Source organism: Pipistrellus hanaki (assembly GCF_964339955.1).
Source record: "Pipistrellus hanaki genome assembly, chromosome: 2".
Taxonomy (NCBI): domain Eukaryota; kingdom Metazoa; phylum Chordata; class Mammalia; order Chiroptera; family Vespertilionidae; genus Pipistrellus; species Pipistrellus hanaki.
Genome location: NC_140504.1, coordinates 72,467,347 through 72,493,959, shown reverse-complemented (window position 1 = coordinate 72,493,959; position 26,613 = coordinate 72,467,347). Strand labels below are relative to the sequence as shown.

Below are 26,613 nucleotides of genomic sequence, written 5' to 3'. Positions count from 1 at the left end.
AATCTGGCTATTAGTATCTTCAGGTTATAATTTTATGTTTGCTTCAAGGGCTTATATAAAGATGCTGCATTTTAGAATCAAAAGGACCTAAACTTGAATCGTGACAAAAGTATGTATCAGTAGTTTGACCTGGGTAATTCATGTAACCTTTTTGAGCTCTGACTACTTATCTACAATGGGGATAATAAGACTATAACATTTAAAATTCCTGCCAGATTATTGTGATTCTCGGTAATTATTATTTGCCTTTCTTGTTACTAACATATGTTAATTAACAATATTATGAAAAATATTATTACAACTTCAAAAGCACAAAGAAAATAGAATAATCAGTTTATCTGATCAGAGCAGTATGCTCCTGAGGAAATTTGATGGAGAATAGCCCTTTAGTCCCTCAGTTACTTATAATAAACTGAAATCATTCCAGACCTTTAAATTGTGTTTTATGTATTTCTGACAGGCACTAATTCTAGCATACAAGCTCCCTAAATAGGTTACTGACCTAAAATGGGGTATCCTACCAGAACCACTGCTCTATGATTAATCCAAACTACTAGGGGGATAAATCTCACAAACTACTGAATTTTGGCTAAAACCAGAAATAGGCAATCAGCTCAACCAGCTTGAACCATCCTCATCAAGGAAACAAGTAAGAAGATTTTCCTTGTGTCCTCAATCATTGTTTTTTACATGGCACAAGTTAACCTACATGTTTCTAAATTAAAATAGAAGAGATACTTTCTGAAACAGAAGAGACACATTCCATATTTAATGCTATTTGATTTTGTTGAAGATGAGAATACATAGAGCAATGATATAAAACTGTGTCATGGAAAAGACTGGATTCTAAGCTAAATATTTGTATTTTTGCCATCATTGTTTCATTTAAATCTTGCAACATATGTCCTGAGCATTTTAAAATATATTTTATTGATTTTTTACAGAGAGGAAGAGAGAGGGATAGAGAGCTAGAAACATTGATGAAAGAGAAACATTGACCAGCTGCCTCCTGCACACCCCCTACTGGGGATGTGCCCACAACCAATATATATGCCCTTGATCGGAATCGAACCTGGGACCTTTCAGTCCACAGGCTGACGCTCTATTCACTGAGCCAAACCGGTTTCAGCTGTCCTGAGCATTTTAGAGAGGAAAACAAAATAGATAACTTTTAAGGTACTTGGCCAAATTTACCCTGCAAGAAGGCAGAGTTGACACTCAGTTTCCTGATTCCTAGGCCAGGATTGATTCCCACCATCTCATGTAACTTAACAGACTTCTTTCCAATGGACTAAGTTTAATATTTGGCAGACTAGAATAGAGAAATTTTCTTATATTCATTACATTGTTTTGTTATACAGTCCTGTAGCATGTGAAATGACAAATTTGTTTTAGTAACATTTTTGGGGTTAATATAAACAATAGATGTAACAGGTATATAAAAAAATACACAAAGAAATCATATGTGGATACTAACTAAAGATCACTTGGATGATAAAGTAAATCATCAAGATTTCCCTTTCTAGCAAAATGAGCCAAAAAAAAAAAAATGAGGAAAATATGGCTTACCAGGTGGATGGTTACCCCTCACCTGCAGATGAATTATCTTACTTCCCACATATTTTCTGCCATAAAATGCTTGATATTCAGATTAATTAAAATGTGGGATGCCCACTGTTTGCTGAGAGTAGAAGAGAATTCTAACTCTGTTCACAATTCGTCATCTGTGTTTTTCAAGCAATGATAGGATCTAGAGCAAGGAAATATTTGCTAAGATAGTGGTCAGCAAACTCATTTGTCAACAGAGCCAAATATCAATAGTACAACAATTGAAATTTCTTTTGAGAGCCAAATTTTTTAAGCTTAAACTTCTTCTAACGCCACTTCTTCAAAATAGACTCGCTCAGGCTGTGGTATTTTGTGGAAGAGCCACACTCAAGGGGCCAAAGAACCGCATGTGACTTGCGAGCTGCAGTTTGCCAACCATGGTGCTAAGACATTGAAGTGCCATCTATGTGCCCCTGTATATACTGTTTCAGGAAAGTCAGGCCCAGAATCTTCCTGACCTATATAGCCTTCTTTTCCTCATACATGGAATTACTTGATCCCCATCTGCAGACTCTATCCTTACTCCCAACTAAGAGGCTAATCCTTATATTTAGCATAAAAGACATATATGATGCCAGCTCTCTATTCTAGCATTCATCATCTTGTGCTATTTGTTCCCAGTTAGGTCATAAACTTGTGTTCCGGTCTCTAATTGTGAGTAATTAGAAGGCAGCAACCATGTTTTATTTTATTTTATTTTATTTTAATTATATTTTATTTTAATTTTGGTACCCTCAGACCCTAATATACTAATGACACACAGTAGTTATTCAATATATGTTTGTTGACTGACTGACTGGACTGAGCCTGTGTCTTGGTGAAACTCAGCCACCATCAGTTTGATGACTCAATCCCATCTGTTACCTTCCTAGTATTCTAGCTCTTCCAGGATTCATGGCCTTTCTTTACTCCTGGAAATTCACTCACAGACCTTAATTTATATCCTTGAGCATCATAAGTGACACATTTTGGACAAAGGTACAATTTGCTACCTTGTTGGCTCTCCAAATGTCATCTCTTCCTATCTTCAACATCACTCTGACCTTCTGACTTGCCAGGACATTGCATCAGCCTAGGTGAGATCACATGAAGGCTATCTTCACCAGGGTATCACTTTGGTGAATGTAAGGTGTACTATTAGATGTCTTTTGCTTATCAATTTTGCATGACAATTGATAAGCAGAATTACTCTCTTAAATGATTTACATCTTACCCATTCCACTTACTCATAAAAGCTGTGACTATCCAAATTATATCAGGGTTTCATGCAGTAATCTGTCAAATGCGGCAAAGAAATAAGCAAACTACATTTTATTTATCAAAATAGAACAATTAAGTCACCTCAAAACTTCTCATTTTCCTTAATAAAGTTGTTTGTATGAACGTGTGTGTGCATGCATGTTAGTTTGTTTGTTTGGTTTTTGTTTGAATGAGTTAAACAATTATCTCTACCCTCTACCTTTTTTTCCAGTTTAAACAACAGGTCAGTCAACAAATTACCTTTTATTGAAAGTTTTAACCTTAAGCTCTTGCTTAATCTTATTTTTCATTGAGTCAAATAGCCTAATGGGCTGAAACAAATAAGTTTGGAAAGTTCCTTTAGTTTAATACATCAATGACTCAATTCATCAAGGAATCTGCAAATCCTAGTATCTTGGCCATGACCATTAGAATCTCACCTCTAAGAAAAACCAAACCAAACTGCCAGTTTGCTAACTAATATAAACACAAGACAAATGCTTAGGAAAGTCCCCTGGAACTTGGGGAAAAAATTAGAGAAATTTGTTACCTTCACAAAATAATGGACAACATTGTCATCAGTTTTTCAAAATTCTTTGGGAATCATTGAGTGATAAGTTGTTTTAAGAGCATTTTTACTTGCTAAGAGGAAGCTGACGCAGGGTTTCACTGACAAGTTGGTGCCAAGGGGAGGCAGGGCAGTGCTTCCATTTCTCTGCCTCGATGCTCCAGTTCTTTGGGAAATTGGCTTAATCTTCCTCAAAGGTTCACATTAGCAGAAGGGTCACGAGGTCATGTTTGTTCGTCTAACACTACATCCTGCTGCTGCAATGGCAATCAGAGGATTCCCTCAGAGGAAAGGGTGATGTTCATAACATTTGTTGTTAACAATGAGATAGAACACTCCAGTGAAAATATTTTTTCTAACATTTCTTCCCTGCATGAGAATATATGAGATTACATTTAATATTTAAGGATAAAGGAATATTACAACAATTTTCTCCTCTTTAACTTCAAAATCAAACTGAGTCACAAAATGTTAGAACTGGGTAATTTGTCAGCTTTTGCCAGTATCTTGATTTAAAGTCCAGGGAAAGTAAACTATTGAGTTCATATATAATTAAATTTAAATTTATCTTAATATCTAATTAATAGAGAAAGTCATAAGAGGAGAAAGAAGGTTGTAGTCCTTTGATTGCTTTTAATTGCCAAAATGCTTCCTTTTGAAGTAGATCATACTCTTTTCTCACACGTGGAGGAAAGAAAGCCTCCTTTTTCCTTTTTCTGGGAGTGTGAGGTGTCCGTCACGGGGGCTGGGCTGGAGGAATATTCTGAAGCATTTAACTGTGGTTGCCCATGAACCACAAAGCACAGAAACTAAACAACCACAATCTATATACTTTGTTCAATTTTGCCAATAGTATTATATCAGTACATATTGTTAAATACCTTTTACTGCTCATTCAGAGAGTGTAACAAAATTTTAAAATTTACCCACTCATTGATCCTTGGCCTTTACCCTTGAAATTGCGCTAACATGCACATTGGCTTCCTATATGAGGGATCAGGGGCAGCTCTGTAACAAGCAGCTGATAGTCCCTCTCCAAAAAAAACTATTTGAAGTGCTGAACAAATAAATGACACCCCCTCTCTCACTGTAACAGGAATAGGAAATGACTGAATAACTTTCAGGTTCTCTGAAAACAGAAGCAGAAAGGTAAGGTCAGGACTCAACTTTTTATGTGTCCCACCTTTTCCCTCATTGTTCCAAAGGAAAATCCTGTTAGAACAGGAAAAAAAATTAGGACAAGATCAGAGATGATTAAAAGAATGCACTTGTGAGAACGTAATAAAAGCACTGGTGCAATAAGAGCAGTGTGGCCATGTGTACTGAAGAATATAAATGGAAAGGAGACAAAAAAAACTATCATATGTAAGAATGGTGTGACAAAAAATGTGAGATTTATTAATAATAACAATAGTTAAATTAGTGTACTTTGCTAAATTCTATACAGACACTGTTGATTTTAATCTTCGTGTCTACCTGGAGAGGTAATTACTATTGGCTCCCTTTTGTACGTGAGGAAATAAACACATAGAGAGTTAAGGTGATTTGCTCACACAGCAGGGAATTAGTGTAGTTGGGATTCAAACCAAGGCTGTCTGGACACAGAGCCAACTCTTTTACTAGTAATCACAGCACCATATTGCTTCGGAGTCTCACTTTTTTGTTTTACTAACAAGCTATGTGATAACATCCACCTACCTCAGTTTTCTTCAAAAAATGCAGTGTGATAGATTCTGTTTGCTTGTTTATGAGTCTGGACAAGGTAGAGCATTTTTCTGAAAGGTAGTGTCACATAGTGGTTAGGGTATATCTGAATTCAGAATGGCAGTATCCAATTTCCAGGTCTGATCTGCCCTAGCTATCTGCGTGACCTTGGGCAAGTGACATAACGTCTCTGTGCCTCATCTTCCTCCATGGTAAAATTAGGGTGTGAATAATTCCTATACCATGGTTGTATTATGAGAATTAAGTGAGTTGTTATTAGTAAAGTGGTCAAAATAGTAACTGGCACATAACTAGTACCAAAACATTTTGGTTAAGTATATTTTAAAAATCTGAATAGGGTAAGGCAAAAAGTGTTTAAGCCAGTGTAAATTGACAACTTACTGTTTCATAATCAATATTGACTGACACTCTATATAGCCCATGTTGGCCCTCTACTAATTGTTTGAACCAAAAATTTGACCTTTACAACTTTTGTAAAGGATCTCAAATATGGTCATCAGCACTCAGTTATTTTCCTCTTTTCCACATCACATTCTTCTCTGTTGTCTTTCTTCTCAGGCTGGTTTCACCTGTGGGGTGGTTTTCAGTACCTACAGGTCTCCATCATTCTTCAGCTAAACCAGTAAATGAGGTTCTTACTACCAGTCTGTACAACCAAGTCCCAGAACTGACTCTCATTGACATGAATTGTGTCACTTGATGAGCCTGGAGCCAAATACTGTAGCCAAGAAATTAAATGTGCTGGTTGGCCAGGCCCAAGTCACTCAGCCTAGGAGAGGTAGAGTCAGTCTCCTCCAAGCCACGTAAGTGGAGAGTGGAAGAAGGATTATATCTTAAGGAAAATAAAGGTGTTATCATGAGAAGATGGGGTAACTCATGCTAGGGAGATGAGACAATAAATCTCTATCACAATGGCCAATAATATTTTTTTGCCACAAAAAAATTTGCACTGAGAAATAGAAAACTTATTTACATATTTTGAAAAGTAATGACAAATGCTTATGCCAAGGTTAAGAAACTCTCACGTTTTTGTTCCTATGGAATCCGCCCCCTGCTGAATGGAAAAATGTCTTTCATAAACTGAAATTTTTAAAGAAATTTTCCACTTTTTAATTTTGTTAACTATTTGGCAAATCTTATTTGGAAACTTCATTAACCTTGTTCCTTTTAGTTCTCTTCTTAATGACAAATGAAAGATAAACTCAATAGAAGCATGGAAGACCAACAGACTTGTTGAAAGTGCAATGAGTTTACGTTTTGTTTTCATTTTTCCATGATGACTCCTGGGAAAGAACCACTGGGATTCATGTTTCTTTCCAATCCTTCCCTCCCCAGAGTGAGATCATAGCTTATTCTGTTCTTATGCATTTTCTTTACATTAACACCCTTCTTTCCACTCAAACACATTGAATATGTCCACAAAAATCTTAGTTAGGATGAATAAGCAAAATCTTAATGTCAAAATTCATATAGGAGAAATGTTGCTATTTTATCTTCTTAAAATTGAAAGGAACAATCATTAAAAAGCCAGTTTTAGTTTCATGTCATGAAATCTTAGTATAGTTCAACAGAAGCACAAGATAAAAGTGGTATTTGCAAATTCCCTGTATTTCATACTGTGGTTAATGTTGTCATGCATTCTTATCTGGGAATTTTTCTGTACTCTCCTATGGCAATCATCACATTTTTAAATGCTTATCTTCTACAGTTGTTTACCTCATCCTTTTGCTAAGTCACTGGAATAATATTTCTAAAGAGTTACTTTAGATAAAACTTGCCATTGACCTTATTTCAAAAAAGTGTAGGCCATTTTATAAGTCATGGTAATTCTTCGCAGCACAAAACTGATATGACATATTGTCTTCATGCAATGATGACCTCTGAGCCAGTGAAGTATAATAATATGCTCACAAGTCCTCAGCTCCCTACTGAGCCCCCCTGATGAGTATGCACTCTCACGTGCACACTCGGGAAGTAGTCCTTGCTCTGACCTTCTCCACATCTTGTTCTCAAGTGAGATGTAAGAATTGTTGAGTGCAGAGGTGTTAGTCACCTGGCTCAGAAGAGTGTGTGTGTGTGTGTGTGTGTGTGTGTGTGTGTTATCTCCCCTACCGCACACATCTTTCCATAGGCAGAACATAACAAATCCTATGTAATAAAGAGGGAATATGCAAATTGACCACCGTGCTATCACAAAGATGGCAACTCCCACAGCAGAGGCGGGGTTTCCGAAACACAAGATGACTGCATGCACAGTGGAGGCCTAGTTGCCATAACGAGCCTTAACAAGCAATCAGCAGGGACTTGAGGCTGTGTGGTGCTGGGCCGGGGCAGGGGACCTCAGGCTGTGTCCCCCACCTGGTGGGGCTTGACTGGGGACCTCAAGGTGCACCCCCCACCCCAGTGCTGGGCCAGGAAACCTCAGGCAGCTCCCCCAGCCTGAGGCTGTGTCCCCTGCCTGGCAGGGCTTGACAAGGGTTGGGCCAGCTAGGTCTGGATCTCACCCAGTGAAGGTGGGGCCACCTGAGTTTGAGTTTTGCGTGATTTTGAGGCACCACCAGTGGGTGAGAACTTGACTCTGGGTCCCGCAGTGTGCCCCGGACTCTGATAGGAGGAAGATTTTCATATACATTTTACTAATTTTCTTTCACCTCTGACACTTCTATTATAGAGAAAGGGCAAATAACAATATTAAAATATTTTCTCTAATTCCCTTTTAATGTGCATGAATTTCATGCACTGGTCCACTAGTATGTTTATATTTTTCTATGAACAGGGGAAAAAACTTATCCAAATTTCTCAACCTCATGCCATTCTGTAGGTGGTTTAATCAAGCCCAGCCTCCAATTCCAAGTCTTGCCCCCCAGAAAGGTCCATTATCCATTATCTCTCTTTTTGTTGAGGGCAAAATGGCTCAATTACTTTCTCAGCCCAGTTTTCTCCCTCTGATGCCTCTGGAATCTCTATTTCATAACCTTCAGCAAATGTCTCATCTAGAAAACCACCTTAACTTTTTTAGGGGATGAAAGGACCAGAGTAGAAATGATATGTTGTGTGGTTTATTGGCATGTAATGCACAGAAAGTAAATGGTTAGAATAAATGATGTGTTGGGAATCCTGTCTTGCCTTCTCATATTTCTTTTGCAGAAACTGAGATCCCCAGGTCAATAGCAAGTTCTTTAGACACAGGAATAATGCTGATGTTTTGAAAATTCTATTGTCATGTTCTCTAAGTAAGCATTCTGTTTTGAGACAGAAAGCTTACCTGTGAAAAGTCATTCTAAAATATGTATTCATTTTTTAAAATGAAACGACAAAGGAGGTTTGTTTTTTAACACCACACAATTAATAACCCCGGGGCTGCTATGAGAAAAGCAATGCCTTTGAGTGTGCCAATTGATATCAGTGACAAGCTGGAAGCAAAGGCAACAAAAAAAATGGAAGAGGATGAAGGCTGTGGGATCTGAAGAGGAAAGGGAAGTGAAGGGAAAGAATGAGAAGAGATTAAAAGGAAATAAAAGGGGAGAGGGGAAAAAAGGAAGCAATGAAAGGATGTAAATGTAGCCTCCATAAAAATATCCTTGGAAGTTTAAATAAGCAACTGTTCACAAAGAGAGGGAGGGCCTGACCCCTATGCACAGGAAACATGAAACAGTTCTCAGACCTGTGTATAGATATGGCATTATTTTTCAGTTTAGACTAAGTCTAGAGATTTGTTTCTATAAATCTAAGTATATAAAGTCATTCCACTGTCACATTACAATTCAAACACACACATACACACACACAAACACACACACACACACGCACACACACAAAAGAAATAGTCATATATACTTATCTTTCTTCCTGAATAGGAAAGAATAACTTCCTGGATAACTCAGTTCACAAAACATTATATGGGGTCTTAGTGAGCTAGTAATTAGAGAGATACACAATACTAAAATTTTTTAAAAATCAGAGAAAGGGTCTGCATAGCAGATATCATATGCAGGTAAAGTGCCAACAACAACAGTAGCACCAAAAGAGAAAGCAGATACATGGAGAGAAGATTCAGGGTCATCCACTGAATTATTAGTGTCTCAAGAGGAAATATGTGGTGTGTCAAAATTGAATAATTTAACGAGAGTTTTTATGTATACAAAGCAACATTTGCAATGATGTGAATTATGGTAACCATGCTTCTAAAAGTTAGTAATAGCCTAATACTCACACTATTATGAGGAGGAAAAAGTAGTACAGGAATTCAGAGTAGCCTTGAGAGAATCATGACTCTGTTGGAGGGACACAGCAGCTGGAGGAAACCTTGCAGAAAGGGTTCCAGAGCCTTCCCTCCTTTCCTGCCTACAATCTACTGCCAGGGCTACCCACTGGCAAAACTCAACCAGAAAACAGTGAGCATGAGTCAGCCTGACTGGGTGGAAGGATAGGTATAGAAGAATTGAGGGTAAATGGGGGGGAGGGGGGGGAATGGGGTCAATGGAAGAGATCTGGCCTGCCTTAAATATATGAAATTAAGAATAGCAATGTGTAGCTCTATAAAGATAACTATTGACAAGGACCCTCTATTTAAAATCTTTGAGAAAATTTAAAAAGATATACTAAGATTTTTAAAAATATATATTTTATTGATTTTTTTACAGAGAAGAAGGGAGAGGGTTAGAGAGTTGGAAACATCGATGAGAAAGAAACATTAATCAGCTGCCTCCTGCACACCCCCTACTGTGGAAGTGCCCACAACCAAGGTACATGCCCTTGACCAGAATTGAACCTGGGACCCTTCATTCCGCAGGCCAACATTCTATCCACTGAGCCAAACTGGTTAGGACTAAAAAAAATTTTTAATTGAAAAAAATTAACCATTCCATTCCCATTAGGTAGGTCATCGACATCAAGGGACACAAAAGTCATTGGATGGCTCAAATCTGTATGAAGAAGTACAGCTGACAGAGAAAAAAAAATCTGGGAAGCAACAGGTACCTACAGTTTTATAAATTCCCTTCTTAGAAGAATGGAAAGTAAATAGTTTGTAAATATAACTTTGCTTAAATTATCTGTTTAGTAAACTGCATAGAGTTCTCATAACTTTATACAGACTCAGCCCTTTCCCTATACAGGTGCCCACTTTTTTTGAAAGTTCTGGTTACACCACTTCACTGTTATGAAGGACCTGCATTAGTACTTGTTTTTTATAACAAAGAAATTTGAAGAGGTTTTTTGCTTTTGTGAAAAAAAAAAAGAAGAAGAAGAAGAAGGGGAGGGGGAGAGCAAAACTAGTTCAGCACTAGTTTTGCAGTTAGTGGGTACAGAGATAGTGCACAACCTGAGCCACAATGGTGCTGCCACCAAGCTCCTTCCCAAGAACCACAGTCAGCATCCCAGCATCACACTGCCGCAGTTTCTGAACTGTGTCTGTGAGCATCTGGGCTTTATCTCAATTGACTTTGTTTATCCTTTCGACTTAGTTTTATGCCCTTTAAGTACGAACCTATACAAGAAGTGTCCTAAGGTATCAGAAAAGCCTAAGAGAGCTGGTAAAGGTTGTTATGCTTAGTGTAAAACTGGACATGATTAGGCATGAATTGGGTATGATTTTATAGGTTATTTGTGGAGTCTGAGAATGCTCAAAACATTTTCTATGTAAATTAGTGGTAGTTGTGCCTTGGATGGTGTTGCTCAGTGCTTAGAGTGTTGGCCCATGCATCAAAGGGTCATGGGTTTGATTCCAGGTCAAGTTCAAGGGCACATATCTGGGTTGCAAGTTCAGTTCCTGGCCCCAATCAGGGTACATGCAGGAGTTCTCTTTTACCTCTCCCTCTCTCTCTCTCTCTCTCTCTCTCTCTCTCTCTCTCTCTCTCTCTCTCTCTCTCCCCCCCACCCCCGCCTTTCCTCTTCCTCCTTCTTGGCCTCCCTTCCACTCTCTAAAATCCAATAGAAAAAATATCCTTTGGTAAGCATTATTTTTTTTTAATTAATGGCAGTTGGTTCTTTGCTTTATATCATTTCATCTTACAAAAGGTTGCAAAGGAATGCTCTACTTTCAAACAGCAGGGGAATGCTGTAAAGTTTGAAAGCTAAAACCTCTCTGGGCATATAAATGTGGATTGAGTAAATTCCATCATTAAATTGCAATAAACAGTTTTTACCCCAAATTGGCAAATAAAGGTCTATTCTCAACAACAACAAAAAAATCTTGTCTTAATATAAATATGGATTGAGTAAATTCCATCATTAAATTGCAATCAACAATTTTATCCCAAATTGCCAAATAAAGCTCTGTTCTCAAAAAATGTTCCCTTAACAAGGTTTCTTCCTGGCTGGTTGTGTCAAACATTCTTTACAAAGAAGACAACTGTAGAGAATCAAAGTCAGCAATCAAGTAAATCTGTCTCAAAGGTTTCCTCAAATTTAAAAACACTTAATACAAAGAAGTAAACGTTTTTTAAAAAGTGTTCTATGATAACAATACTTTTGGTCTCTATGGTGATCTTCAATAGTCTTTATACACATTATATTTCATCTTTATTATAATATTTTTATTTTCTAAGAATACTGTGGAAAATTCAGAACATATTAACCATATTTTACAGTTGAAAACATAAAACCCCCATAGCTAGTAAGTAGAAGAGACAGGTTTTAAATCCAAATTTTCTGAATCCTAATCAAGTGAATTTCCCATTATATAATTCTACCTATAATTAAATCTAGAAGTACAATGAAGCCACTTTACTTATTTTCCAAGTATACTTTATAATTCATTGTACTTGATCATAATGAGTTTTCCTCAAAAAAGAAAAATGGAGGCAAGGAGGAAAGAGAGTGAGAAAGGAAAGGAATGTATAGGTTCGTACTTAAAGGGCATAAAACTAAAATTCATTTTCAGAGAGAAAGCTTTACTTTGGAAGCAAAGTTAAAAATAGCCCCGGGTTGTCTTTCTCCATATTTTTCCGTAGCTCCAGGCTGTGAAGGCTACTGGCCTGAATACTGTTCTGGGAACTATCAGAAAATATGGTTGTAGTGCTTGGGAAAGTCCTTGCTAACAAGATATATAGAAACGAGACACCCAAGAGAAACTACTAACACAAGAAGAGGCATTTTAAAAATCACTGTAATACACCAGACACTAATATAATACTGTATTTCAACTATAATTAAAAGTATATTTTTAGGCCCTGGCCATGTAGCTCAGTTGTTTAGAGCATCATCCTAATATGCTAAGATTGCAGATTTGATCCATAGTCAGGGCATATACAAGAATTAAACAATGCAACCAATGAATCAATCTCTCTCTCTCTCTCTCTCTCTCTCTCTCTCTCTCTCTCTCTCTATCTCTCTCTCTCTCTCTCTCTCTCTGTAAAAAGAATAATAAAATAAAGTGTTTAAAAGGGGGGAAAAGTTCTTCAACAGGCATTTGTTAAGCTCCTGTCATTAAGGAAACGATGATGAGAAAACACAGTATCAGTCAGCTTGGAATGAAATATATTTCAGTGATAAACAACCACCTGCTACCAGTGACTTAAAATTGAGCTTATTCTGAGCTCTCACTACATGGCTGTTGTGATTTGGTTGGGTCTCTGCTTTATGTCAACCCTCACTCTCAGAACCAGGCTAATGAAAAACTTCTATCTGGAACACTGCCGGTCGCTGAGACAGAGGAAACAAGAGCAGACAACAAAACTGCATACTGCTCTGAAGGAGTCCACCTGGAAGAAACACATATCCTTCCCTTCAATTTTATTGCCCAAAGCTCAAATGGCCAAAGCACATAGCCACTCTAACTCCAGGGAAATAGAGAAGCACAACATCCTGGGAAGGAGAACTGGAAATATTTGTTGAACAGAACTAATGATTCCCAGTCACCTGCATACTCCTACAGTAGCTACCAGGGCCAGGGACAGTTAGGGCTCACCAACTATTGCACAGACTTCATTATGTCCTCTCAGCCTCCCTTGTAATTCGGTTAGTGCCTAATGACTAGTTAAGGCAAATGAGCCATGAATAGAAGTGATAGTTATAACTTCTAGGCCTAAGGAGTTGAGAATTAGTGTGCCATTTCACCTTTCTCTTCCTATGACAGGGAAACTTCCAAAACCAAGTGTTCCAGGTGGTCTTACAAGATTAGTGAAGTCTCCATTAATAGTTCCCTAAGTGACTATGTGGAGGACCTCACCTCTGTCTACCAGCTCTTTCTGGATGTATAATGTGAATAGGATTAATCTTTAGTTGTATAAGTGCTCAGATTTCAGAATGTCTGTAGTGATAGCTAGCATTAATTATCCCAATAGAGAAACTGATTCCTGAAGGTAGGGTGGTGGTATAACAAAAACCTAAAATATGTGAACCTGTTAGTGGGTAATGAACAGCATAGAAACTGACACCAGAGGTTAAAAATATGTGGTTTGCAGTGGTAAAATAGTTAGTATAACTCTTTCTGGACAGCCACCCCCCTGAGTCAAAGTGGGGAGCTATCCCCTTCTTGGCTCTTGTCAATCTCAAAAAAGAAAAAAAAAGATTTCAGATGAGTGACAGCAGCATGGAAGCAAAGCAAGCGAGATTATTAAGGAAGCAAGGAAAACAAAATTTTTAAAACAACACTTGGCACATACTGCCAAGGGGCAACCTAACAAGTCTGAGCACACCCGGATGGAGGTACAAGGAGTTTTATACCCTTCCTCCTACAGGTTTCAACATTTTTCTGCCGGAAATCTTGGACAGCAGACTAGGTTTCAAAGACCCCTTCCGCATTGCTTTGGCTTATCTTAGAATGTTTGCACATACATCTGGTCATCTTGTTTGGCAAGTCCTAAAATAGCTGACTTCTTTGTTCAGTGGGTCAGATAAAACTCCCTTCTTCCCCCCTTCCCCTCCTCCTGCCTTAGCAGCTATCTTTCCTGCCTAGCATTCCCCAAGCGATATTTGTCCTTGGGTTTAGCTGGTGCAAATAGTATTAATGGGTATTTGTTCTTTTTTTTTTTTTTTTTTTTCTCAGACCAGAGTGATTTAAGCTACATATTCTCTGGTTTGATGAAGATAAGGTTTTGTGATTCACAAGCTGGCTGCCCAAATTGTTTGGCCTTGTTTAATTTTCTTATCTCAGTTTCTCCATTCCATTAGCCCAGGAATTTTCCTAGCTTCTTACTATCCTGCCACAGTACTATAGCATGCAGAGACTTGGAAGTCATTTCATATGGGTCTTTAGTCAGGAGTTTCAGAATAAAATGGTGGGAAATCGAGCATTAGTACTATGTATTGGTGGCTTTTTGTTGCATTTAACAAAAAGAAGTAAACTCAAAAAAAAAATAACCATTTGAAAACAACCTTAAAGAGAATTATTAGGGGCAGACAGAAATCTGAGGTCTCCCACTTTGGAAAGTCAACTGCTTCTACACTTGCAAAGTAAGTAACAGGGCTAAAAAACGCTTTGAGTGACAAACATGAAATAAAAATTCTTGGCTGATGAAAGTGCTCCCAGGCAAAGTCAGATTAAAGTTGTAATTTTCCCATTTAAATTCAGTAGCCCTAAGTCATCTAGAGAAAGAAAGATGTTTACTGGAAGTAAACAAACCAGAAGCCTATATTTGTTTTTTCCAATATATTTTATTAATTTTTTACAGAGAGGAAGGGAGAGGGATAGAGAGCCAGAAACATCAATGAGAGAGAAACATTGACCAGCTGCCTCCTGCATACTCCCCACTGGGGATGTGCCTGCAACCAAAGTACATGCCCTTGAGCGGAATCGAACCTGGAACCCCTCAGTCTGCAGGCCGACGCTCAATCCACTGAGCCAAACTAGTTTCAGCAGAAGCCTACTTTTAAGGCAATGAATTGCCAAAGAATTAGGAACATGGACAAAAAAAAAAAGCATTTGACTTAAAGCAGTTCTTCATAATACCAGAATAAGCTGAGAAAGCTATTCAAACCCCATTTCAGATGCATGAAGAATAAAGAGAAGGGACACATCCTATAAAGATCTGTAGACAAAGAGGTTCCTCAAAAAAAAAAAATGGCATCACAGCCCAATGAATTAAGGAATCTTTCTACTACTCACAAGGTCCTCTCAGTGGGATTTCAAAACTGCCACATCTCAGTGCTTGATTGTCTTCATTCTCTCCTCCTCAAATCAGTGTGTGTTCTGCTGTTATAATGTTCTTTCCCCGCCCCATTGTTATAATATTAGGGAATAGGGAGAGAATGAACAAACTGTTTTGTGATTTTTAAGTCTCCAAACAATAGCAGTCACATGTGGACCTGATGAGCAGACTTCACTATGACTGCACACACTCTGAGTCACCACTGAGGTGACACAAAGAAACAGCAAAAGTCTCCACATTTTATTTATTTTTTTAAATATATTTTATTGATTTTGTACAGAGAGAAAGGGAGAGAGATAGAGAGTTAGAAACATCGATGAGAGTCATCGATCAACTGCCTCTTGCACACCCCCTACTGGGGATATGCCCGCAACCAAGGTACATGCCCTTGACCGGAATCGAACCCGGGACCCTTCAGTCCCCAAGCCGACGCTCTATCCATTGAGCCAAACCGGTTTCGGCAAAAGTCTCCACATTTTAAATGCCTTAAGCTCTCTCACTGATAGAATTTAAAACATTTGTGTTTTGATTTTTAATGGTACTTTGAGAAACATTTAGAGACTAGAGGTCTGCTGCATGACATTCATGCACTGGGACGGGGGGGGGGGGGTGGTCCCCTCAACTGGCCATCCTGTGCCCTTTCACAGTTCAGGAGATGTCCAACTCCTGGAAGTGGGCCTAAGCCATCAGTCAGACATCCTTAGCACACTGTCACGGAGGCCAGCCACTGTGCTCGCCAGCCGTCAGCCCAGCTTGAGCAGTGCTCCCCCTGTGGGAGCACACTGACCACCAGAAGGCAGTGCCTGCATTGAGCATCTGCCCCCTGGTGGTCAGTGCACATCATAATGACCAGTCATTCCTCAGATGGGTCTATTTGCATATTACCCTTTTATTATCAATATATAGGATGGTAGGGAACCAATGTGGATTACCCCTACTTTTGTGTCCCTGGTCAAGAATGATGTTTCAAACCCCAGTCTCAGATGCACATTCCCCATTGTATTACATCCTTAGATAAGGGATAACTGAGTTAAGATTTTTTTTTGTTACATATGACCACAACCCAACAAAAATTAAAAGGAAGTGAGTTGAGTCCTCTGGTTAGGAAGCATACTGAGATAGGTCATGAAATTGGAAGAGAAGCCACAGAAACCAATCATTTACAGACTGGATCTGGGCCCCCAGTGCCACCACAACCTTTGACATCTAGTTCTTATTTCCATTGGTCTCTATTTCTGTTTACATGTTGACGTCTCTATTTTCTACTCCACGCATGGTCTCTTCATGTATCAGAGAGGATGGCCACTGACAATCCTGCTCCATATCCTTACAGTTTACTAAGTAAAGAAAAGATTCCTTTCTACCTCCAACTGTAAAGGTCTGGAGAAGAATTCTGATTGGCCTGATTTGGTTGATAAGCATGCTCTTGTAAATAACTGTCCAGTTAGATGTGGTACTATGATTGACCCAGCCTGAGTCATGTGTTCAAACATGTACCTTGGAAGATAGAGAATAGAGGGCAATGTTCAATATATCAGGATCATATAAAGAAGAGAAGAATTCCACCACCCCCACCCCCGGAAAGGAAATGCTGTAGCAGTAAAAAGGAAGATGGAAAAGATAAGTTAACAGAAACAAGAGCTACCAGACTCCTGTGTGATAAGGATTATCATGCAATGCCCACTATGAACTGTATTAAGAAACCATGCCTCTGAGGAGAGGCACAGACACTTTCATCCAGTAATGTCTGACTTTGGTCAGTTCTAATGGCTACCCAGAATCCCTGTCATGGTTTCCCCACATTGATCCATTCCCACTCTTCTGTAGAAGAAACAAATGCCCTGGGACAAGGAGTATGATTATAGCGACACACTACTGCCTCCTCACTATTCTTACAAGCTTGGGAGAGACCTTAGATTAAGTGCACATGCTCTTTTCAGCACTGAACGCCACAATATTTACATAAGTCTCATATACATTATGATTAAATGATTAAGAGCTTTACAATTACCAAACACTTTCTAATACCTCCTCCAGATTAATGTTTCTACAGTACCACTTTGTGCCACCCCCTTGATTTAAAAAAATTTTTATGGTTTCTCCTAAACCTCCCAAAAAACCACTAACTCTAGGCTTCTAAAGCTATAATCCAAGCCCCAAATACCTTTACAGTCTGATCTTTTACTACTCTATCCATTTAAAATAAATTATTCTCCATATCTAGCACACATAATTTTTTCACCCCTCCTTATTCATTTATTAAATTAATACATATTAGGGGTTTTTATATGCCAGGTACTGTGATAAGTACCAAGGATGCGGAGATGAATAAAACATGAACCCTGACTTCAAAAAACACACTCTAACTATAGAAGAAATATACATTATAAATAATTATAATTCTCTGTGAAGCATGTTTTCAGTGAGGTATGAGGAAATTGCTTAACCAACTGATTATATGGAGAACTAAGAAAAATTTCCCCTTGAATATGGTATTTAACCTGGGTTTTGAAAGATAGATGTAAGTCTGCCAGGTGAAGGAGTAAGAAAGAGAATTCCAAGTAGAGAGAAAATTGTGTGTCACAGTCTAGCAATAAGAAGAGATGTAGTTTGTTTGGGAAAATACTAGTACAAGAAAAAGCTTCCTTAATTAACATCCACTAAAACATCAACCAGAACGTCAAACCTCAGGGAAGGCAGGGGACAGTGGGGTTATGGGGGAGGTATCAACCAAAGGACTTATATGCAAGCATATAAGCCTAATCAATGGACACAGACAACTGGACAACTGGGTGGTGAAGGCATGAATGGAAAGGGGGGGGGGTGTAATAGGGGAATGAGGACACATATGTAATACCTTTATCAATAAAGAAATTAAAAAAACGACACTGGAGATTAAACTGTGTCAACTACTGATGGGTAGAACATGCTAATGCTTATACGCTAATAGGTTTATGTTATACTTATATTCTCATATTTACCCATGGAATTCTATAACTGCTGGTTGGATTTTACATATATTAAGTGTAAATGGCCTCTTACACAATTGAGTTAAGTGTTATGTAAACCAGAGTTTTTCAACTTCGACACTATTGACATTTTGTATCAGATAATTCCTTGTTATGGGAAGCTATCCTGTGCTTTGTAGGATATTTGGCAGCACCCTTGACCTCTCCCATTAGATGTTAGCAGCATGCTCCCTTGAATTATGATAACAAAAAATGTCTCTACAAATTGTCAAATGTCCCCTGGAGGGTACAAAATCTTAACTGTTAGAATTGGGCCAGATTATAAAAGACCTTGTATATAAACTTTATTTTTTAGATATGCAATGAAAAACATTTAATGTAGAGTAACATATTAGCAATATATTTCAGAGGATAAATTAGAAGAGGTGAGACAAGGAGACCTATTAAGGAGGTTATTGTCATAGGGAAGTAAGAAGAAATAAGAGAACTGATGAATACAGTGGCAGTGATTTAAGAGGCAAACTAAAGAGAGATTTTTTTGTAAGCTAATAGATGTCTTTCACTCTACTTGTAATTTCCCTTCACTTTCTCTTTCTCACCTGTGCTCACCTATTAAGCCCAAATCATCCTCAATATTCAGCTCAAATTTCATGTCCCCAAATCAAGCCATAGGGGGAAAAACAAGTGGGGGGGGGGTGCCAATGAGAGAAAAAAAGGGGACATATGTAATATTTTCAACAATAAATATATTTTTAAAATAAAATAAATAGACCAGTATTCAGCACTACTAGAAGAAGAAGAAGAAGAAGAAGAAGAAGAAGAAGAAGAAGAAGAAGAAGAGAAAAGAAAAGAAAAGAAAAAAGAAAAAAGAAAAGAAAAGAAAAGAAAAGAAAAGAAAAGAAAAGAAAAGAAAAGAAAAAAGAAAAGAGAAAAGAAAAGAAAAGGTCCTCTTTTGAACCCTTTAACTCATTATTTCAGCTTCTCTCAGGGTACTTTGTAGCATTGTTAGTTCAATGCCTAGATACTAAACTAAATTTTAATTCTAGGTTATAAAATTCTTAAATACAGGACCCTGTTTTCTTCATATTTGCTTTCAATTTGGTGCCAAAACCATAATTTTCATATAGCATATAATGAATATTATTAAGTGAATTGATGCACTAGATTTGTGTGTCCCTTAAATTCTCCTAACTATAAGCATTGGGAGAGTCTAGGCTTAACTTAACCAGTACTACATTCTTATTTTTTGAATATATTTTATTGATTTTTTACAGAGAGAAAGAGAGAGGGATAGAGAGTTAGAAACATTGATGAGAGAGATGCATCGATCAACTGCCTGACTCCTACATACCTCCTACTGGGGATGTGCCTATAACCAAGGTACATGATCTTGACTGGAATCAAACCTGGGACTTTTCAATCTGCAAGCTGACACTCTATCCACTGAGCCAAACCAGTAAGGGCAGTACTGCATTCTTTATATATCTGTTTCTCACAGTTTCTATCCACTCACATTACTGGAGGAAGTTCATATTCATCAATCTTATAGCTTTTTTAAATAAATCACTCCTTGCAGAATCTTAGCAAAAGAACATCTACATGCCTTAAAAACAAGCAAACAAACAAACACAGAAACAGTAACTAGAATCTATATGGTATCAAAGTAGAGAAAAAGATACTGAACTATGGTACATGAGATATGAATGAGTATTAAGCAAACACCCACCTAGATTTTTCTCAAGTTAAGTCTATCTTCCTGCCCATGTAAGTCACCAAGACCATTATTCACCCTATCCTTTCAACTATATTCTTATTCAGTTATTCATAGCTATCCTCCTAGTTTCCACCAACAATTGGCAGGAAATATTAATGGTGAACAAAGCTTTAATTACATATTAGGAAATCAGGTACCTGAAAGATATATATCTAGTGATAGGAGTTAGGACAGATATGTAAAATGAAACTGGGAACTCAGCCAAAATGAACCTCAGTTGTCTTTCTGAAATGAAATGAAATTGTCCTCATTGTTCAAATAGATATTTTAAAATATGTATTATGAGCTTTACACTCTATTGGCAAAGCAGGAAGTATAAAAGGAACAAAAGTCAAAATCTCTGTTATTAAGGATTTTGCAGGCACACAGAAAACAGATACAACTCATATCAATGGTAGCAGGAGGAATAAGGGTGGGTAGCTCTCTTGGTTTCAGCTGCTTCAAGCTCCTATTTCAACTTATGAACCTATTTGAGGTGTTACATATGTTGTCTCTACCCCACACCAGGCAACCCACACATCCTATTTGATTTTTACCAAATTAACTCCACTCACATCATGTGTTTTTTGCATGTTGTAGAGTATCCTATATAATAAAGAGGTAATATGCAAATTGACCCTCACACTCTCACAATATGACTACCTATGGCCAGGCCAGCAGGGGTGTTAGTGAGGGATGACTAAATGACCGAACAAGCAGACTGTGTGGGGAAACCAGGCCAGCAGGGGTGTTAGTAAGGGATGACCAAACAATTGAACAGCAGGATGTGTGGGGCGACCAGGCAGTGGGAGGGCACTTGGGAGTGACCAGGCCAGCAGGGGGAGTTGGAAACAACCAGGCTGGTGGGGGGGCAGTTAGAGGCAAGTAAGCTGGCAAGGGGGGCAGTGGGAGGTTACCAGGCCAGCAAAGGGGGGACCAGTTAGGAGTGACTAGGCCATCAGGGGGACAGTTAGAAACAACCAAGCCAGCAGGGGAGGACAGTTAGGGGTGACCTGGCCAGCATGGGGGGCCAATTAGGGGCAACCAGGCAGGCATGTAGGTGAGCAATTAGGAGCCAGCAGTCCTGGATTGTGAGAGGAATGTCCAACTGTCTGTTTAAGCCCTACTGGGATTGGGCCTAAACTGGCAGTCAGAGATCCCCTGAGGGGTCCTGGATTGGAGAGGGTGCAGGCTGGGCTGAGGGACTCCCCTGTCCATGCATGAATTTCATGCACTGGGCCTCTAGTACTAGTATAATGTAGGGCCAATGATAAAAAAAATGTATAATTGAATATCAAATACATTAGTATTTTAAAGTCCCTTGGCATTTTCATCAACTTTGCTTGTCTCTGATTCTAGTCTTCTCTTCAGCTTCTTGTTTAGCTGCTCTACCTTTATTCTTTCTTTCTCAAAGGCAAAAAGAAAGAAAAAAACAAGTCAAGTTTATTTTGTTACTATGTAAACTGTAACCAGGGCATTTCTGCCTTTTTATTCTGTCTTTTTCTTCCCAGCTCTACTCATGGTCCTCTTTTTCACATCCATGAAGATATTTTCTTAAACATCTACAATTATCTTCAATAAGTGAAGTTCTGATACCAGATATTGAGATGACTTTTGTTGTTTTTTTTATCTGTTTACATCTTAATAAGCAGTATCAGTGGCAAACTAGTGATAATCAAATTAAAATTTCAGAACTGAGAGGAAAGAAGGATAGATGGATGGAACATTATTCCAACCTGCAAGGAAGGGCAGTTGGGGGTGACCAGACTGGCAGGGGAAGGCAGTTGGAGGTGACAGGCCTGCAGGGGAGGACAGTTAGGGGTGACCAGGCCTGCAGGGGAGGACAGTTAGGGGCAATCGGGCTGGCAGGGGAACAGTTAGGTGTCGATCAGATTGGCAGGAGAGTGGTTAGGAGATGATCAGGCTGGCAGGCAGAAGTGGTTAGGGGCAATCAGGCAGGCAGGCAGGCGAGCAGTTGGGAGTCAGCAGTCCTGGATTGTGAGAGAGATGTCCGACTATCCAGATTGAAGAGGGTGCAGGCTGGGCTGAGGGACACTTTCACCCGAGCATGAATTTCATGCACTGGGTCTCTTGTCATAATAATAATAATAATAATAATAATAATAATAATCAATTGTTACTATTATTAATCATTGAAAACATCTAAGTGCCAGACACAGGACAGGTTTTGGGGACAGGATCATAAAACGAAGTTTGCCAAAACCACTAATTGAGACTTTAAAAAAGTAAGACTTTTTTTTTTATATAGAAGGATTATTATATGCCAAACCAACCAGGATAACCATGGGCTATTTATAACCATAAACCCAGGCAGTTCCATTAGGCTGGCAATAGCAAGTTGTCAGAGAAGGGTTTCTTATACATGTATTAAGATCAGATAAAAACAATCTTAATTCTGTAATGACCACCATAAACATTTTTTTAACTAGGAAATTCTTCTTGAAGGAGATTATAGATTAGCAGATAAACCAAACTAAACAAGGTTAATTATTGAAGTCCTACGGTACCATGAAATGCTTTCTAAAGAGAAGCAAACCTATTTCTCTATCATTTGCCACTGCTTCCTAACCTAATTATAGCACTTTGGTTCAGATTTTTCTGGACGCCTACAGTGTACATGATGGTGTACAAATTTCACCACTTCTCAGTATATTTACACAGTAGATTAACCTTTTCAGAAATTATAACACCAGGATTCTGGTAAGTACAAACTGAATGAATCCTAAGGAGAAGGCATGAAGGATCCCTTTGGATGAGTTCCATGACACCTGCCCATTACCTTTCTAAGTCCACCCCAGTTTGGGGGTATAAGATGATGGTTTTTATCCTGATATAGATTTATCCAAATTACTATTTGACTAGAACACAAGGTGTTATGTCACTGAGACAAAATGCATTGCAATATTGGGAATAAGGCATCCTCCAGAATTTGAACAATAAAAAATGGGATTTAATTCACAGGAAATATGCAAATAATTACATCTAATGGTCTTTGGATGATCATTCAGAGAGCAATTTTTTAAAATATGATTTTATTGATTTGAAAGAGAGAGGTATAGAGAGATAGAAACATCGATAAGAGAGACACATCGATTGGCTGCCTCCTGTATGCCCCTCACTGGGGTTCAAGCCCACAACCTGGCCATGTGCCCTGACAGGGAATTGAATTAAGGACCTCTAGATTCATGTGTTGATACTCTGCCACGGAACCACACCAGCTGGACCTAACAAGCAAATCTCTTGATTGTTTTTATTTGAAAACAAAAGCAAATGTCTTTATAGTGCATGCAAATCTAATTGTAGGATTTCCAGTTTATTATATGAAAGAGAATTACATGATTTAAAAGCTAAGTATTTTTTAGGGTTTTGAGTGATTACTATTCTATTGGTCAGACTCTAAGAAGAGGAAAACTCTGATATGTGAAATTTATTGAAATATCTTATTCACATTAAAAACTAATGCTGATAATATACAGGCATTAATTTAAATACTTTATATGTATTAATATAGTCAATCTTTCCAATAAAACTTCATAGTAGTACATTATAATTGAAAATAAGGCCCCCCTAGACTAAACATGAGAAATTAGGTCCACTGATTCTGAAAGAAATGGAGTCACAAGAAATTCACCAGGAAATTCAGGAATTGGATTGCTATGATGATGTTCCAGAAGATGATGACATGATTGTCATTGAATAAATCAGTAAATTCTTGATACTGTAGGATTCACAGTTTGTATGGTTTGTGTTGACAACTACCGTACTACCGTACCGTATTCAAGTAATAAATTTCCTTTATTTTCATTTAACAATAAATGTGTACCATATTCTTCTTCATGGAAAAATAAGACATCCCCGAAAATAAGACCCAGCGCATCTTTGGGAGCAAAAATTAATATAAGACACTGTCTTATTTTCGGGGAAACAGAGTATAATATGACTACTTTGGTTCATTTTCTGTTGTGAGATTTTATCATGAGACGAACTACCAATAAAAATTTTAGTTAACACTTTAGGAACGGCTTTTTGTCCAGTGCAATTAATTTTTCTAGGATATTTGCTTATTTCAGTCTAAGAATTAGCCTGAAAACGTGTCTACTATTTTACTGTCAAATTTATTACTCTAAAACAATCTTATTTTACCATGTGAATATTAGGGGAAAGGATTATTTGCCTCCTTGTGTAGGCCCTGTGCATTCCTGGTGGTAGGCTGGATTTAGATATCAAAAACTCACTCCCCACACCATGTTTACAAGACAACTCAAACTAGTCTTGTTGTAGTGCAAGGGCAGCTGCTGTCAGCCAAGTCTCTGTCTTTTACCCGGGTCCAGATTTGAGCTGGGCATGGGAAGTTAAGCAGCCATGGGGGCAAGAAACTCACTCAGCAGGGGTGAGGGTTCAGGCCCCTGCAAAGTTTGGGGGGTGAGGATCTGTGCCCCACCTCAATTGACCCCCGAGTTCTCTCCTGATGGCCCCTCTTCGACTGTGCCTGTCTTAGGTTGTTTCTTCCCTGAGGATTCTAATCTGTCACTGGTTAGCCAGCCATCCTCTGGGGCCAATCAGGGTGATGTGAGGTTCAGTTCTGTCTCCTTGGTATCCTATGCCCCCATGGCCTCCATGTCCAGCTCCTGCCTTAGGATCCCCTTGCCTGCTGGTAGGGACCCAGCACTGATCACATATCTTGGGGAACCCAGGAAACATACTGTTTCTGCAATTCAATCCATTATTCCAATAATATTTAATCGGGGGTTGTCAGGTGTATTGCTTCCCATTTGGTCATGATTATTATAAATGGTCTTGGTGCTATCCAATCAAGAAGTCCCCTGTACAGTATTAGTCTTCTTGAACTGCTATAACAAAATACCAGAGTGGTGGCTCAAACAACAGAAATTAATTTTCTCCCAATTCTGCGTGTTCGAAGTCTAAGATCTGAAGGAACCATTAGGGTTGGTATCCAGTGAGGCCTCTCTTCCTGTGTTCTTGCTGTGCCTTCATGTGGCCTTTCTTCTGTGCAGATATTAAGAGAAAGAGAACTCTTATGTCTTTTCCTCCTCTGCCTCCTCTTTTCTCCTTTTTCTTTTTTTTTTTTTCTTTTTTTTGTATTTGTTTTTTGTTAATCCTCACCCAAGGATATTGTTTCATTGATTTTTAGGGAGAGTGGAAGAGAGAGAGAAAAACAAAAACATCATGTGAGAGACACACATTGATTGGTTGCCTCCTGCATGTGCCCCAATGACCAGGGCCTGGGCAGGGAGGATCCTGCAACCGAGGTACATGCCCTTGACCAGAATCAAACCCGGGACCCTTAGTACCAGTGTCCGAAGCTCTATCCACTGAGCCAAACTGGCTAGGGCCTCTTCCTCTTCTTACAAGAACACAAGTTTTATGGGATTAGGACTCCCCTTTGATCTTATTTAACCTAATTGCCTCCTGAAATCCCTATCTCCAAATACAGTCATTTTAAGTATTGAGGCTTCAGTATATGAATTGAAGTGGGAGAAACAATTAAGTCTGTAATAGCTTCCTTCTACCAAATAAGCCTCTTGAAATGAATGAAATCCCTCTATTTCTGGTGCTCCTCCTGGTCTACCCTTCAACATAATGTTATCATTTTAATCATTTATACCATCTATATATTATTCCCAACTTCCAAGTTTTTCACCTCTTGGAGTAATATAGTCAAAGGAGTTTTTATCATCATCATCATCAGAGTTTCCAAAGCTCAATACACTTATGTACACACATACAGACATACACATGTACATATTCATAACCAGATTGAAATACAAAATGTGGCACACTCACTTTAATATTCAAATAAAATGATTCTGAGTTCTCATCCCACTTGTTGCAAGAATGCCCCTTTTCTCCTCTCCAGATCTCCCTATTTGTTATAACTCTTCCACAATTTAAGAAGGTAAGCAACTCAGTTACTGTCACCTAGAGGAGAGAAATCAGAAAATATGATCAGATAACTGAGGAGTTCCACTGCTTTGCTGTTGGAACACAGGATTCTCCAGGTTTAGAGTGGAAGAAGTCTCAGTTGAGCATTATTTATGATCAGGCTAATAATACTATAGGTTGGAACTCTCAGTGTTTCAGGTAAAACCCACAAACATATTCCTTAATACTAATCTGCAGTGCCAGGGTGTTTGGCTCCAGAGGGGTCTTCACTACTACCCTGTTTCCCCGAAAATAAGACAATGTCTTATTTTTTTTTTTCTCCCAAAGTTACGCTAGTTCTTATTTTCAGGGGATGTCTTATCTTTTCCATGCGCTAGGTCTTATTTTCAGAGGACGTCTTATTTTCGGGGAAACACGGTAGGTCCACCTACTCTCTCCACCTCCATTGCCTAACTCCAAAAGTAGAGAGATTCCCTCTCATTTTTTTGTGTTCCTATACCCATCTCTCTCTCTCTCTCTCTCTCTCTCTCTCTCTCTCTCTCTCTCTCTCTCTCTCTCTCTCTGTCTCAGGATGGAATGACATTTATTTCATGGAAGAACTGTTATTAGACTCAATCCTTTTTAAAAATTTTAAAATATTTATTGTTAAAAGTATTACATATGTCCCATTTCTCACCCATTGATTTCTTCTAGCCTGCCCCCACCTTCTTCTCCAGGCCTTCGTCACCCTATTGT

At 38.5% G+C, this 26,613-nt stretch overlaps 1 long non-coding RNA gene across 2 annotated transcripts in view; it reads left to right on the top strand.

Annotated features, from left to right (window-relative positions):
• Positions 1 to 26,613, top strand: part of LOC311618191 — an 88,276-nt gene that overhangs the window by 19,478 nt on the left and 42,185 nt on the right. The window contains exon 3 of one of the 2 annotated variants that reach the window (XR_014794260.1): positions 10,018 to 10,116. The exons of the other annotated variant lie outside the window; for it this stretch is intronic. This is a non-coding gene — a long non-coding RNA (uncharacterized lncRNA). The remainder of the gene's footprint in view (positions 1 to 10,017; positions 10,117 to 26,613) is intronic. 2 annotated transcript variants of the gene reach the window in all.